At 35.3% G+C, this 14,627-nt stretch overlaps 1 protein-coding gene across 1 annotated transcript in view; it reads left to right on the forward strand.

The window, feature by feature from the left end:
* The first annotated feature begins 7,416 nt into the window (after positions 1–7,416).
* LOC106882382 (uncharacterized) overlaps positions 7,417–14,627 on the forward strand; it is a 37,268-nt gene continuing 30,057 nt past the window's right edge. Inside the window, exon 1 of the mRNA XM_052971514.2 lies at positions 7,417–8,681. The gene's annotated coding sequence lies outside the window, so the exon portion shown is untranslated. The remainder of the gene's footprint in view (positions 8,682–14,627) is intronic.

A 14,627-nucleotide genomic window follows, 5' to 3' on the forward strand; every position in this document is an offset into this window, starting at 1 on the left:
AGGTCACTGCCTGGAATCGAACTTGGAATCTTGGGGTTAGTAGCCTATGCTCTTAACCACTACGCCATTTGACCATGGGCTACTAACCCCAAGATTCCAAGTCTGATACCAGGCAATGATAATAATAATAATAATAATAATAATAATAATAACAATAACAATAATAATAATAACATCGAAAAATACCTTAGGAATAAGAACCCAGGTTCGGAATTTCCCCAAGACACCTGATGGAGGCTGGAGGGTATATCAGCTGAAACGTGTTAACAACAAACAAGATGAGGACAAATATCCGTCAAATGTAAATAATGGAAATAAAGAAATAAATATTTACACTAATTATCAAGATGGTCATACATGATTAATAAATGAAATACTATCATCTTCATTCTCTTAGGTACAAGTGTGTGTGCATGTGTGCGTGTGTGCATGCATGTTGTTTTTTTATTTGTGTGAATTTTTGTGACTGCCCAACATAATAGAATTAGTAGTCAAATTTATCTCAAATCATATATAATAAATTATGAAAGGACACATTAAACATTGCAATCATAAAAAAAAATAGTAACACCAGAAATATCCCATCTGGAACATTTTTTGGTCAGGGAAGAATTTAAAATCACCATTTAAAACACATATATAATGTGAAATTCACTTTTGTTTTATTTTACGGAAATATTGTATATTGTAAAATGTCAAAATAACTTTCTGTACTTTTATGATTTTGTCACTGACACTATTCCACATACATACATACATACACGCAAATACACACACACATACACACATACATGCATACATACATATATACATACATGCATACATACATACATGCATGCATACGTACGTACGTACATACATACATACATGATGATGGCTGCCCCCTCGTTATCGAGTATGGCCATTGCACGAAGCTTAACATGTTGTTATCGTGCAGTGCCTGTGCAAGAAGATTTTTTTTTGAAGTGAGGAAAGGCTGTGCACTGAGTCAATCCCACTCACTAAGCAACAGTAGCCATAACCCGAAAAGAAGGTTTTATGTCGGAGTTATCCCAGTTGCCTGTCACATGGTCGGGCCACAAGCAACTAAACTGGCAATTCTGCCGAGCCTGCCTGATTAAGAGAGCAGCTTTTGTTTTGCATCCTACAGAATGAAAAACAAAACTTATCAAAGGGCAGATGAACTCAGTAGAGTCTACAGCCATTGAATGGCTGAGGGTGAGAGACCCCCACCAAGCTCTCATTTAGATATCTCTCAAGGTGAAGGAAATTCCGAAATAGCATCTGCCTCATTGCAAAGCCAGAGACCTAGGTCTTGCTTGTTTCTGGACTACTTAGCTTTAAATTACAATATGGGTTTTGCTAACAGCCATTGTCTTTAACAGCTAGGATAAGATGTGTAAGCAATGGTCATATTTGTCTATGAGTTGACAGCTGCCATGCATTTGTGTGTGTGTGTGTGTGTGTGTGTGGGCATGTGTGTGTGTGTGTGGGCATGTGTGTGTGTGTGTTGTGTGTGTGTGTGTGTGCGTGTGTGTAAGTGTGTGTGTGTAAGTGTGAAGGGATGATGAGCTGGCTGGCCTATATATATATATATATATATATATATATATATATATATATATATATATATATATATGTATATACATATGTGTGTGTATGTGTGTATATATATATATATATATATATATATATATATATATATATACATACATGCATACATATATATATATATATATATACATACATGCATACATACATATACATACATACATACATACATACATACATACATACATAACAGATCATCCCATAAGTTCTGTCCAATTTTACCTTTTTTGAAATTGAATGAAATTTAATAGTATTTTTGAATGTCTAATGGAATTAAAAATTATTTTTATGCATTTGTGTACATTTAAACTAATTAAATATTATTTTACAGAATAATAGAATTAAAATTTGATTAAAACCCTTTCTAACATGGAAGTATCCAAAGAGCATTTCAGGCACATAATGCTTTATGAGTACAAAAAAGGAAACTCTGCAGCCGAAGTGACTTGAAACATACACTCAGTTTATGGGAAAGAGTGCTTGAATGAAAGAACTTGCAGAAGATGGTTTGCAAAATTCAGAAGTGGAGATTTCAGCCTTGAAGATGGAGATTGTACAGGACGTCCAGTTGAGTTTGATGATTAGCTCCTTGAGGCATTAGCTGAAGAAAATCCTGCATTATCAGTTGAAGAATTGGCCATAAAGCTTAGTTCAAACCATACAACTGTTCATTGTCATCTTCAACAACTTGGAAAGGTTCCTAAACTTGGAAAATGGGTGCCTCATGAATTGTCTGAAAGCAACCGCAAATTCCAAGTTGACACCTGCTCTTCTCTCCATTCTCGCAAATTCATTTCACCCTTTTTGGATAGACTTGTGACGCAAAATGGATCTTCTATTGAAATGTTAAACGTCGTAAACAGTGGCTTGGTAAAAGGGAAAAAGCTCAACCACAACCGAAAAGGGAACTTCATGGAAAAAAAGTTCTTCTCTCTATCTAGTGGGATTGCAAAGGAGTAATTCACTTTGAATTGTTACCACCTAATGCAACAATCAATGCTCAAGTCTACTGTCAGCAATTAGAGTGTTTGAACCAAGCTTTAAAGAAAAAAAGACCTGCTTTAGTGAATCGAAAAGGAGTGATGTTTCATCAGGACAATGTGCGACCCCACACTGCAATGATCACATCACAGAAGATCGAAGAGCTTGGCTGAGAAAAAATTCCTCATCCACCTTATTCTCCCAACCTTGCTCCTTCAGACTACCATTTGTTTCGTAGTTTACAGAATCATTTGAGGGACGTAACTTTCACAAGCCAGGAGGAGGTTGAAAATGACATTTCAGAGTTCTTAGCTTTGAAACCAAAAGAGTTTTACATTGATGGGATTAAAAAGCTTCTAAATAGATGGAAGGAAATCATAGATAATCAGGGAAAGTACATTGATGATTAAATTTCAATTAAATATAACATTTGATCACTTGTTTTCTTTATTCAAAATTCGAACAGAACTTATGGGATGTCCTGATATATATAGTCAACAAATGTGATCCAGAGATTCTCTGATGATGGAGGCTCATCTTATCCAATGTTGATAAGCTTTGGACTAGGTCTGATACCCCAGATAATTTCGACATAGCTATGGGCTTGAGTGATTCGTTTGAAATCCCTAATCTAGTTGGTGCATATCTTTTAAGGTGCCTAATATAGAAATCCCTGAATTACAGGGAGGTCTATATAGAGATGATGCTCTATTTATCACCCCTAGCAACAACAAATCAGTCACAGAAAGAATGAGAAAAAGAATTAGAAAATTCTTAAAAGTTTCAAATTAGGTATTACATATGAATATAGCACAAAGGTAGCAAATTTTTTAGATACTACTTTAGACATTAGCTCAGGATTATACCACCACTATAGGAAAGCAGGTGAAGTTACGGGATACATGAGAAAATTATCAAATCACCCTCGCTAACATGTTAAAATCAGTAGTTAAAAGTGTTTCTAGGAGAATTACAAAATTATCAGCAAATAAGGATATTCTTAATACCCATTCCCATCACTACAACTTTGCTTTGTCTAAGGCAGGATATGACCAGGAAATTACTTTTCTTAGTCCTGAAAGTTTAGCACCTGTTAATTGTGGAAATAATGAGATTTTGATTGATAGAGCGACTACTAACTTACTTAGTTGTGAAAAAATACCAAATGGAAAAGCATCCTATAAACCCAACAACTTAAATAATAATAAAATAAGCAACAACAGGAAACTAGATGCTAAAACTGGTAAGAAGCTCATATAAATTAATAAGCTTATATAAATTAATTTATATTAATTAATTTTTTGTTAGTTTATATTAAAATTAAAATTATTTATTTTACGTTTATAATTTTAGTTTAACCTAAAACTTCGTTTAAATTGTATTTTAAACGAAAGATTCGTTATGATAAGATTTGCATTTAATATCTCTGTTAGTTTATATTATAATAAACGTAAAGTTAATTATGTCATGTTTATAATTTTTGATATGACTAGTATTTAATTTCTTTTTAATAATATTGTTTAACATTTTTCTATCTTAATATAAGTATTTTTATATACATTCATTTGTTATTTATTGTTGGTTGATATATACATTCTTTTTATTATTATTATTATTATTATTGTATCTTGACCTGAAGATTAGCTGTTTTTGAATAGAATTGAATAGAAAGAGAAAGAGAGAGGCAACTCTTTACATTGAGCAGCAGTCAGGTAATGAGGTATCCACAGATCAAGTTAAGACACATTTCCTTGTTCATGAAGGTGTTCTATGATAAAAGTGTGACTTGAATTAAGCTGTTTCACTAATTCTCATGCAGTGGGCTTTGAATCTTCTTCAACTATGGTTTTCAAAATCTTCATATTCACAGAACTTGATCATCAGATTGAGGACAAAATTTCTCAGTGAAGCTGATTAAACCATTGTTGGCATGTCTGGTCACTTAGAGTTTCATTTCCATACATTGATCAAATATTTCTTACTGCTTCCATTATAGAAGAGCTTCTTGTGATAGGGGCCTGATCTAAAATCATTTTTAAAAGGGTTATGAATTTAACCACTATGATATTAAATAGTTTATAAAGAAAGAAAAAAAAGCATTAGAATAGAAAAATTAATACTTAGAATAGAAAAATTAATACATAGGCGCATGAGTGGCTGTGTGGTAAGTAGCTTGCTCACCGACAGTTGTGGGCGAGGAGGAGGACCTTCTGGCTAAGGCGGAAGTATGCCCTACTCCAGTGGTCCCAAAGAAAAAGAAAAAAAAGAACGAGGCACGGCCGGTGCTAGATAGTGCACCGCCGGCATGTTCTGACATTCCGTTGGTGGGAATTGTGCCACCAACGGAGGAAAGCAGGTCGGCGGGAGTTGTGCCGCCGACAGTAGAAGCTGTGGGCTCACTCTGTGAGGAAAAGGATCGGCTAATCCTATTCCGAAAGGGAGGGGCCCTGCAGAAATTTGTGAATAAAAGAAAGCGTCAGAGAGAGGGAGTCCTCACCTGTACTAAGGATCCGGACTGGCCTCCGCAGGTGTCTGCGGAGGTCGTGTCGAGTAGACACATAAGTGCGTTGGTGAATTCCTTCCCCCTTGGCGAATTCAGTATTGAAAAGTGGCCCGACCCAGATCCATCGTTTTGCTTGAGAGAAGCGAAGGCTATATCGGGCGAAAAAACCTAAGAGGACGAGTGCCTCATATTGTGTAATGAAAAATCGTAAGAGGCAAATGCCTTAATTTATGACTGTTTATGTATGAGGTTCATAGCCTCAATGTGAAAATTTAATTTTATAAAGAACAGTGTTATAGAGAAGCAAAGTTCGGCGGGCGGCTTTTGCCTTCTCTCGTTATACCATCATATTTATCATCCATTTCATCTCATTAATGTTTTTGTCCAGCCCGTAGCTACTCTCTGTGTACTGCCTTTATGGTAAATTGAAATGAAATAAAGTAGCTTGCTTACCAACTACATGGTTACGGGTTCATTCCCACTGCATGGCACCTTGGGCAAGTGTCTTCTACTATAGCCTCGGGCCGACCAAAGCCTTGTGAGTGGATTTGGTAGATGGAAACTGAAAGAAACCTGTCGTATATATATATATATATATATATATATATGTGTGTGTTTATGTGTGTGTGTGTGTGTGTGTGTGTGTGTGTGTGTGTGTGTGTCTGTTTGTCCCCCAACATCGCTTGACAACTGATGCTGGTGTGTTTGCGTTCCCGTAACTTAACAGTTCGGCAAAAGAGACCGATAGAATAAGTACTAGGCTTACAAAGAATAAGTCCTGGGGTCGGTTTGCTCGATTAAAGGTGGTGCTCCAGCATGACCACAGTTGGATGACTGAAACAAGTAAAAGAGTAAACGACTTATTTTACCATAATTATTAAAAAAAGTATCCTCAAAAAGATCAGGTCAGAAATGCAACTTTTTTTCCAATCTAATATTTTTTACTCATGTTTGGCGATATATTGAGTACTTCACTGTAAATTATGGTTATTACATTTTTTTTATTAACAGGAACAAGCATGCAAAAATGCACATACATTTATTTTTAATGAGCAGAAGAAGGGCAATCCTCTTAGATTGGTAAAATAGCTGTACAGTAATTGATAGTTACTTGGAACATCTGAAATTTGACATCATCATCATTTTAATGTCCGTGTTCCATGCTAGCATGGGTGGGACAGTACAACAAGAACTGGCCAGATTGAAGCTGGCACCGGACTTCTGTGACTGTTTTGACAGGGTTTTTACAGCTGGATGCCCTTCCTAACACCAACCACTCTGCAGAGCGGACTAAGTGCTTTTTATGTAACACAAGCACAGGCGAAGTGAGTAGTGCTTTTTATGTGGCATAAGCACAGGTGAGGTCAGTTTTGGCAAGGTTTTTACAGCTGGTTGCCCTCCCAAACACCACCCACTTTACAGTGTGGACTGGGTGCTTTAAGTGACATCTGCACTCACCTTGCGAGACAAAAACTTTTAAGAGGTGGGGGAGGCATTGGAGCAGGTGATGATGGAAAGGTTATAGCGAGACAGATATAGGTGTCTTGCTGAAGAAGAAGCACAAGGTTACCTGGCCAGAGAGAGAAAGATCAGGAATGAAGACAGAAACAGGTGTGCTACCGCACAGAAAATACACCGTTGTCCAGCCTGAAGGAAGAGTGGAAATTTCTGAGTTGAAGTTTCTGATAGTAAAGAGTAGGCAAATTGTCTAACTTGGAATTTGGAGGTGAGGGCAAGAAACAACAAATATGAACTACTAAGAAGCGTTGGCTGTGATCGGCATGGTTTGCTGGTGTTAGTATGCAGCTAATTTAAAGTAGTGGTAGATCTAGCATAGCACAGGGAAAAAAAAGAGTGTTTCTGTAATATTTGGTTAGTAATTCTTTGCTAATCAGCTAAATGGCCTTCTTTTGGATATGATCAGATCAGAGTGCATTTTTCTGAAACAGCAGCATATATCTGAGCAATAATCCATTGCAAGTCAAGTTTATTTTGTACATAAACATTCATATAGATCCATGCAAATCCATATTTTGCAAGTTAAATATATCTAAGCTAAAATGTATGCATTGGCATACGATGGGCAGTCAAAGACATGTAGTTAAGAAGTCTTCTTTTGATCCCACAATGCAGCACCTTGACTAATTTTTTTTTTACCTTAATCTTGGCTCTAAATCCTTGGAAGCAATATTTGGTCAACAGCTGATCCAACAGGCTTCCATACAGTTCCTTTTCTTGGGTGGTAGATTTTATCCTAACCACCTGGCTCTTGAATGGCTTTAGAATACTCTGTTGCAACCATTTGGCCTAAGTCTCCAGATTGAGGACAACTTCCTATCAACTGCATTACTTTTCAAGGCTGTGGAAGGATTCGTGGACCCTGCCTTTCATCTTCTGACTAAATGATGTGAAAAACTAACAAAAAGGCAAAACAAAACAAGCTTGCACACGTTCACAAACACACAGCTGCATATGCAAAAGCAGAGAGGAAAGTAAAGATTTTTTTCACTAAATGCAATGTTAATACCTGTTCGAATACGCTAAAAACACGTTCGGACTTGTAAATAAACCATTCACTGTGTTTTGTAATTACACCATAATGTCTACAGCGAGAAATTTTCTCCATGACAAAACACGGTGAATGGCTTGTTTACAAGTCTGAATGTGCTTTTAGCATGTTTGAACTGATATTAACATTGCATTTTTACCCATCACTGTTGAGCATACCTACCCCATAATTTATTACTATAACATAAAATGCAACTTTTTTTTATTTAAATAATAGGTTTCTTGTTTAAAAGTTGTACAAGAGCCACTTTATAAATAGCATTTATAAAAGAGATAGATAAAAACAACTCAAAGTATTTAAGAAATCTGGGTTTATTAACAGTACATTCTTGTATTTTTATTATAGGCGTGGTTTTAAATATAAATAGTCAGCAGCTATAACTTTTCCTAAGTTTTACATGTTGTTTATAAGTACGAAGAAACGCATTTAGTCCTTTTTTTTTTTCAAGGGATATCTTGAACATAATTATCTAATGTGTGCCCTTCTCTTTTCAAAAGACAGCTGCATGTATGAGTGTTCAACTGCTGTTTCTAGCAGAGAAGTGACCACATAGAGGTTTCCTCATTGACTCGCGGTTTATTGGTTAAATGTAAGAGTAATAACCAATAAAAAGTCACTTACACATATAAGGTTTTGACATGTTATACATCTATTTTTCTTTAGTTTGATATTATCGATATTGAAAGGAATTTTGTTTCAACTATCGCATAATTTGTAGCTGAATAAAGCACGACAATCGAGCTAAATTCATAGCCAAGCAGCTATCATCCACTTACCTTTCTAGGCGTTTCATTTCACAACTGTCATATAAACAAACTATATATTTACATAATAAATTACTCAGAGGTACTTTCACAGTTTAGAGACAACCGGTAACACTTATACACAAACTAGCGTGGACATTACTTACGTTTCAAATAACGATACGAAAATTGTAACTCATTCAAAAGAATTTTTTTTTTAAATTGACAATTTTTATTTTAAAAAAAGAACGCTACTTCAACAAAATGTGAAAAAGTAAGTTGCTTATTGTTCTGAGATAATTTGTTTTGAAATTACTTTTTTCTTTCTAATAATTATGTGTATGATGTTAATTTTCTTTTTTGCATGACCTTATACACACCTCATAATGGCCCTTCTATTTTAAAAAATCCTTATAATTTTATGTCGTCAATTCTAATTCCATTTGCATCTCGAATTATGATTTTACATATATATATATATTGTCAAACTTAAGGGTGCGCCTTCAGTTCGCTTTCACTTCGAAAACCCCAGTTGCGATGTCTCTGTAGTCGTATTCCAGTGTAGTTCACTGATCTTTTAATTGCATAGTGTTTAGTTGCCAGGTTATAGAGTGTTCTGTTGCGGGGAGTTGTGTGTTGTTAGGAACGCTATTGAGCTTATGATTAAAGTATGAACTTTTTTTTTTTCCTTCTTTTACTTTAATATTTATTGTGCCTTTTTAACACACTGCTTATCATAGGCGAAACGGGTACAGCGCCCTTAGGGTCTATGGGCTGTGAGGATTAATTACGGAGTGAACGAATTGCCATGTTTGATAAAATTAAAATGGGTTTTCAACTTTTTATACTTATCCAACGCCTAGCGAAGAAGGAAAAATATTCGAATGCAAACTATTTTGCTTTTTCGTTAAAAAGAGTGGGTGGATTGGCAAAAAATTTCGTTTTTCTCTTTTTGGCGGAGGTGATTTGTCAGTTTGAGAGTCACCTATTTAACACCTGCACATGGTACTTAATGACTTGAGTGAAGTTTACTCTGACCTAAACATTAAGATTCAGTTATCCGGATTCATATTTAGGAGGGGTTAATGTTGGTTATATCAACCCCCAATATTTGTTCTTTATTTTATAGATCCTATGGGTATTTTTAATTCGGGCAATAAAGAGGACGTAAGTAATCGGCACTAGGCATTTGTTCGGTGTTCTAATGAGACTGTCATCTACTGACCATAAAAATTTTTTTTTTCTAATATAAGCACAAGGTTTGTAATTGTTTCCTCACATCGACACATGGCCTGAAATTTGGGAGAGGTTGGGGGGGGGGGGGGCTAGTCGATTATATTGATACCAGTACTTTATTCTCTAGGAGATGAAAGACAAAATTAATTTTAGCGGGATTTGAACTTCGAATGTAAAGAGCCTAGATAAACACCACAAAGCATTTTGTCCGATGTTCTAACGATTCTGTCAATCCAATGTCACAAAATGTATAGATCCCGAAAGTATGAAAGACAAACGCAAGTACGCAGTTAGAAATTTGGAAGCAGGAACATCTGCAAAGGTGAAAGTTTCCATTCCATGTAAAGTGAAAGCACCGCATTATTTTGTTTTATTATAGTATAGAGTTTCTTTGAAGGAATAACTTATTTATGGATTTCAGTTCAGTAACGTGTTGTTATTCTCTGTTATGAGAACACATGATATTTAGTTCGGCATTCCTGACTCTGTTCTCAAGTAAGATAAGCAAGGATGTTCATATCTTATACACAGTGAGCATCAGAGACCGTATACAAAAATTAAACCTTTAACTGGTGAATATGGAGAGTTATCAGCGGGAATTTTCTTAAAATCGACATAAATTGATCCTTAATGTCATAAATGACAGACAAATAGTTTGATAGGATTTTATTTAACAAGAAAATTCTAATATCATGACAAATTGTTTCATAACTTAAAAGCGTGCAAATAATTTACATGTCTGTATATAAAAATATTTATAATCTAATCATACCACCACCAAGTGTAAATTGATCAAACCATTTCAACAACCTTTTGGTTCTGTTTGATGTCATTTACATTTGTCATTCTGTTCTCATAGGAGGCACTGAAAGGACAGGTAATCATCCAGTAAGGAATGGCTTATCATGTGCTTCCCTTATATACTGAAAGGGGAAAAAATGCAAAAAGAACTTTGTGTATTATAATTCAAGTTTGTTTTCACTGGTTTGTTTTCACTGGTTTGTTTTCACTGGTTTGTTTTCACATAGTTGTAAAGATCACGGAGTACATTGAGCAAGAACAAAATTGAGAGTAGGTTCATAAATTATTTGATTATTTCACTGCATGCTCCAACCATAAACTGCAAGTTTCATCATCATCATCATCATCATCATCATCATCGTCGTCGTCATCTTTTAACGCCTGCTTTCCTTGCTGGCATGGGTTGGGTGGTTTGACTGAGGGCTGGCAAGCCAGAAGGCTGCACCAGGCTCCAATCTGATCTGGCAGAGTTTCTACAGCTGGATGCCCTTTCTAATGCCAACCACTTCGAGAGTGTAATGGGTGCTTTTTACGTGCCACTCGTATGAGGGCCAGTCAGGCAGTACTGGCATTGACCATGCTTGAATGGTGCTTTTTACGTGCCACTTGATGGGAGCAAGTCAGGTGGCACTGGCAATGACCACACTCGAATGGTGCGTTTTATGTGCCACCAGCATGGGACCAGTCAGTCGGCACTGGCATCGACCACGCTCGAATGGTGCTTTCTACGTGCCACCGGCATAGGAGCCAGTCAGGTAGCACTGGCAACGATCACACTCAAATGGTGCTTTTTATGTGCCACTGGCACGGGCGCCAGTCAGGCGGGGTACTGTCACTGGCCACGACAATGACTTCACCTGACTCAACAGGTTGGCTGAATTATACAATCCAGGCCAGGTAAGTTTTCTAAGTCTTCATTTCATCAGTATTGAATGGCTTAACTAAACAATACCAATTTTTCTTTATACAAGAGATAAAGAATCCTTATCTTCCTCTTATATAAAGAAAAACTGGCCAGTATCAGCATTCAGTATGAATCTCTGATGAATTGAAGGCTTAGAAATCTTACCTTGACCAGGTTTTATAATCTAGTCTTAAACTTCACTGGAACACATGTAACATGATGTAATTGAATAAATTAAATGTAACAACTCACCAGTTGTATTTCCTATTTACACACACATCTCTCTCCCACTAAAGCAGAGTTCTTTGCTTATGTATGAAATCTTGAGATAATCTACACACATTATATGTTGATAAAAATTCATTTATTTATAATGCTATTTTAGGATGTCCAAAAATAATGATCTAGCCAACATTTTTCAAAACTATGAATGCTATATACAGTTGATATTTGCTAGTATTATAATAATGCTGAATTTCCTTCAAATATTTTTTAAATACTTCTAATATCTAGAATTCCATATTCAAGAATATCTTGAATTCTATATTCAAGAATATTCAAAGATAAAACATTTTTCTGTAATAAGAATGCTATAGAGACACCAATTACATCTATTTGTGTGTTAAAAAGTAGGATCCCCTTCAAAGTAGGTAATTTTTTAAAGTGATGAACTTCATAGAATCTATGATCTTGTTGTATACACATGTTTATTGATTGTCTAATAATTCTTTGTAAAGATGGAACCTAGTTAGTTTCAGGATTTAACTGCTTTTATGGCATGGACGAAATATTTGGTTTCAACTTAATTGTATTGAGACCTCTAACTTTATATTATTTCATGTGTCTTTACATTCTGAATTCAAACTATGCCGAGGTCGACTTTGCCTTTCATCCTTTCAGAGGTTGATAAAGTACCAGTTGCGTACTGGGGTTGATCTAATCGACTGGTCCCTTCCCCAAAAATTTCAGGCCTTGTGCCTAGAGTAGAAACAAATATCATATATATGAAGTATATCCACTGCTATGTTTTAATGGATTACACACACACATGCATGCATACATACATACAAATATACATATGTGTGTTTGTGTATACACATGCCCACACACACATGTATATATAAAAAATTTCAGGATTCAAGTGAATCAGATCCTTAGATAGTAAAGCACGAAGATCAGGTTGGTGATACCGCTATTGTGTACAAACAATATTTGAAGATAAATATGTACTTACTAAAGTAAACATGGATTTATACTCAGGCTGAGTATACAATCACAAATGGCCAACTGAATATACGAGTCTTCAAGGTCACACACAGGTATAAACACTACCCATTGTACTACACTCAATAGACTCCAGATCCAAGTAAATCGAAAGTTCCGAGTTTGGTAAATGATTAGCAACTTACAGGTTCCGAGTTAGATGAATGATAAGCTGGTTCACTACAGCTGTTTCTGACATGTTTTTATTGATGAATAGAAGTGTTACATCATGCAACCCCCCCCCCCCCCCACAAAGAAACTGTTTGCATCAGGTGAATACATGTACAAAGTGCCAATTTTGACTCTTACATGTATTCAACTGATGAAAACAGTTTTTTATGCATGCTGTAACACTTATATTCATCAATAAAAAACACATCTGAAACAGCTGTAGTGAACCACAAGCCATCTGTTGCTATTTGTTTATATGTACATAAATATAAAATTATAAACAGAGAAATAGACTATGATGAAATTCATTTTATCATTAGATATTCATATTTAACAACAATTGTTTCACAGCTTAATAAACATGAATAAATAATAAATATTCTATGTTTTGTAAAATGATACATTAAGGAGCTTTTTTTTGAGTACCACTGAATTAATTGAATCCATATAGTCTGACTTAAATTTATACATATATATGTGTGTGTGTGTGTATAGCTATATATATGAGGAGGTATCAAAAAGGTTTCGGACTAGTTATGTAGTGCACAAACTGATGGCAGAATGTGGTTCTGTACGCAGTGAGAGCTACCAATGACCTTCCTGAGGTAGTGTGCTGAGTGGCATCACTGTGTTTACGTTGCAAGTTGTGAAATTTGTGTTTTTGGGATCACATGTATGCTGTGGTCTGTGATTTTGTCATGGACAGGAACAAAGAGCCAATGTGAAATTTTGCATTAAACTTGGGAAGTCTGCTGCAGAGACATTGACCACACTTTAGCAAGCTTATGGTGATGAGGCAATGAGTAGTATGCAATGTTTTAAGTGGCACGGGTGCATGAAAGGCAGAAGAAAGTCCATGGAAAACAATGAGCAACCTCGAAGACCTGCCACGAGCATCACCCCTAGAAATATAGTATTGTGCATCGAAAATTCAACCCCCAGGACTAGACCATCAATTGAGAGTTCTACTGTGACATTTTGAAGAATTCGAAGGAGGACATTTGGTGAAAGTAACTGAATCTGTGTATAATTTACCATCAGGTTCCAAAAAGATTAACATATTACCTCCATTACGGGACTAATAACTCCTTCTGGGCAACTACCTGGGTCTCATTATAATGATAATTATGTACTGATATGTATATTCGACCCAAAGCTTCTCTTCTGTCACCCTCTCTCACTAAGTTTGTCAAACTTATAGAAATTTTGATTACTAATATCCAGAGTTTTATATTTTCAGTCTAAAGCTCCTTCAACCATCTGCAATTAGCTTCATAATTTGTAGTAATATTTATTTACAGTCATTAAAATGAGAATATTTTCTTAATGTATATTAAATTAAATATATTAATTAATGGGTAGAGGTAAAACTCATTTCAAATGAAAAAAATAATTAAAAATATAATTGTTTTTTTTTTTTAATATAAAGTTTTACATCTTTCTTTTACATGTTTTTAAATGTTTTATCTGAAGTCTATTAATTTATATAACTAATAGAATAGACATATAGCTTTTGCAGATTCTTTTTAACACTATCAGGGTTTAGTTAACACACCCTACAATTCAGCTGTCACCTCAACCTACTGAAAATACAAACCAATTCTCACACCCATCAAATACTTAAATAAAGGTTATGTTGAACAATGTATTATCTGACATTTAAATAACAATATTATCATGATATTGTCAACTACAACTTATTTGGGACTACCCAACAAGCAATGAAGCTTACTTTGAACCAATGACAGAAGGCCTCTCCACAAGCAATGTCTTAAATTATTAAGACATACTTTGCAAAATATAGTCCTATATAAACAGATGATAGCACATACACATACGCACATC

Source organism: Octopus bimaculoides, chromosome 1 (assembly GCF_046866305.1).
Source record: "Octopus bimaculoides isolate indiv1 chromosome 1, ASM4686630v1, whole genome shotgun sequence".
Lineage (NCBI taxonomy): Eukaryota > Metazoa > Mollusca > Cephalopoda > Octopoda > Octopodidae > Octopus > Octopus bimaculoides.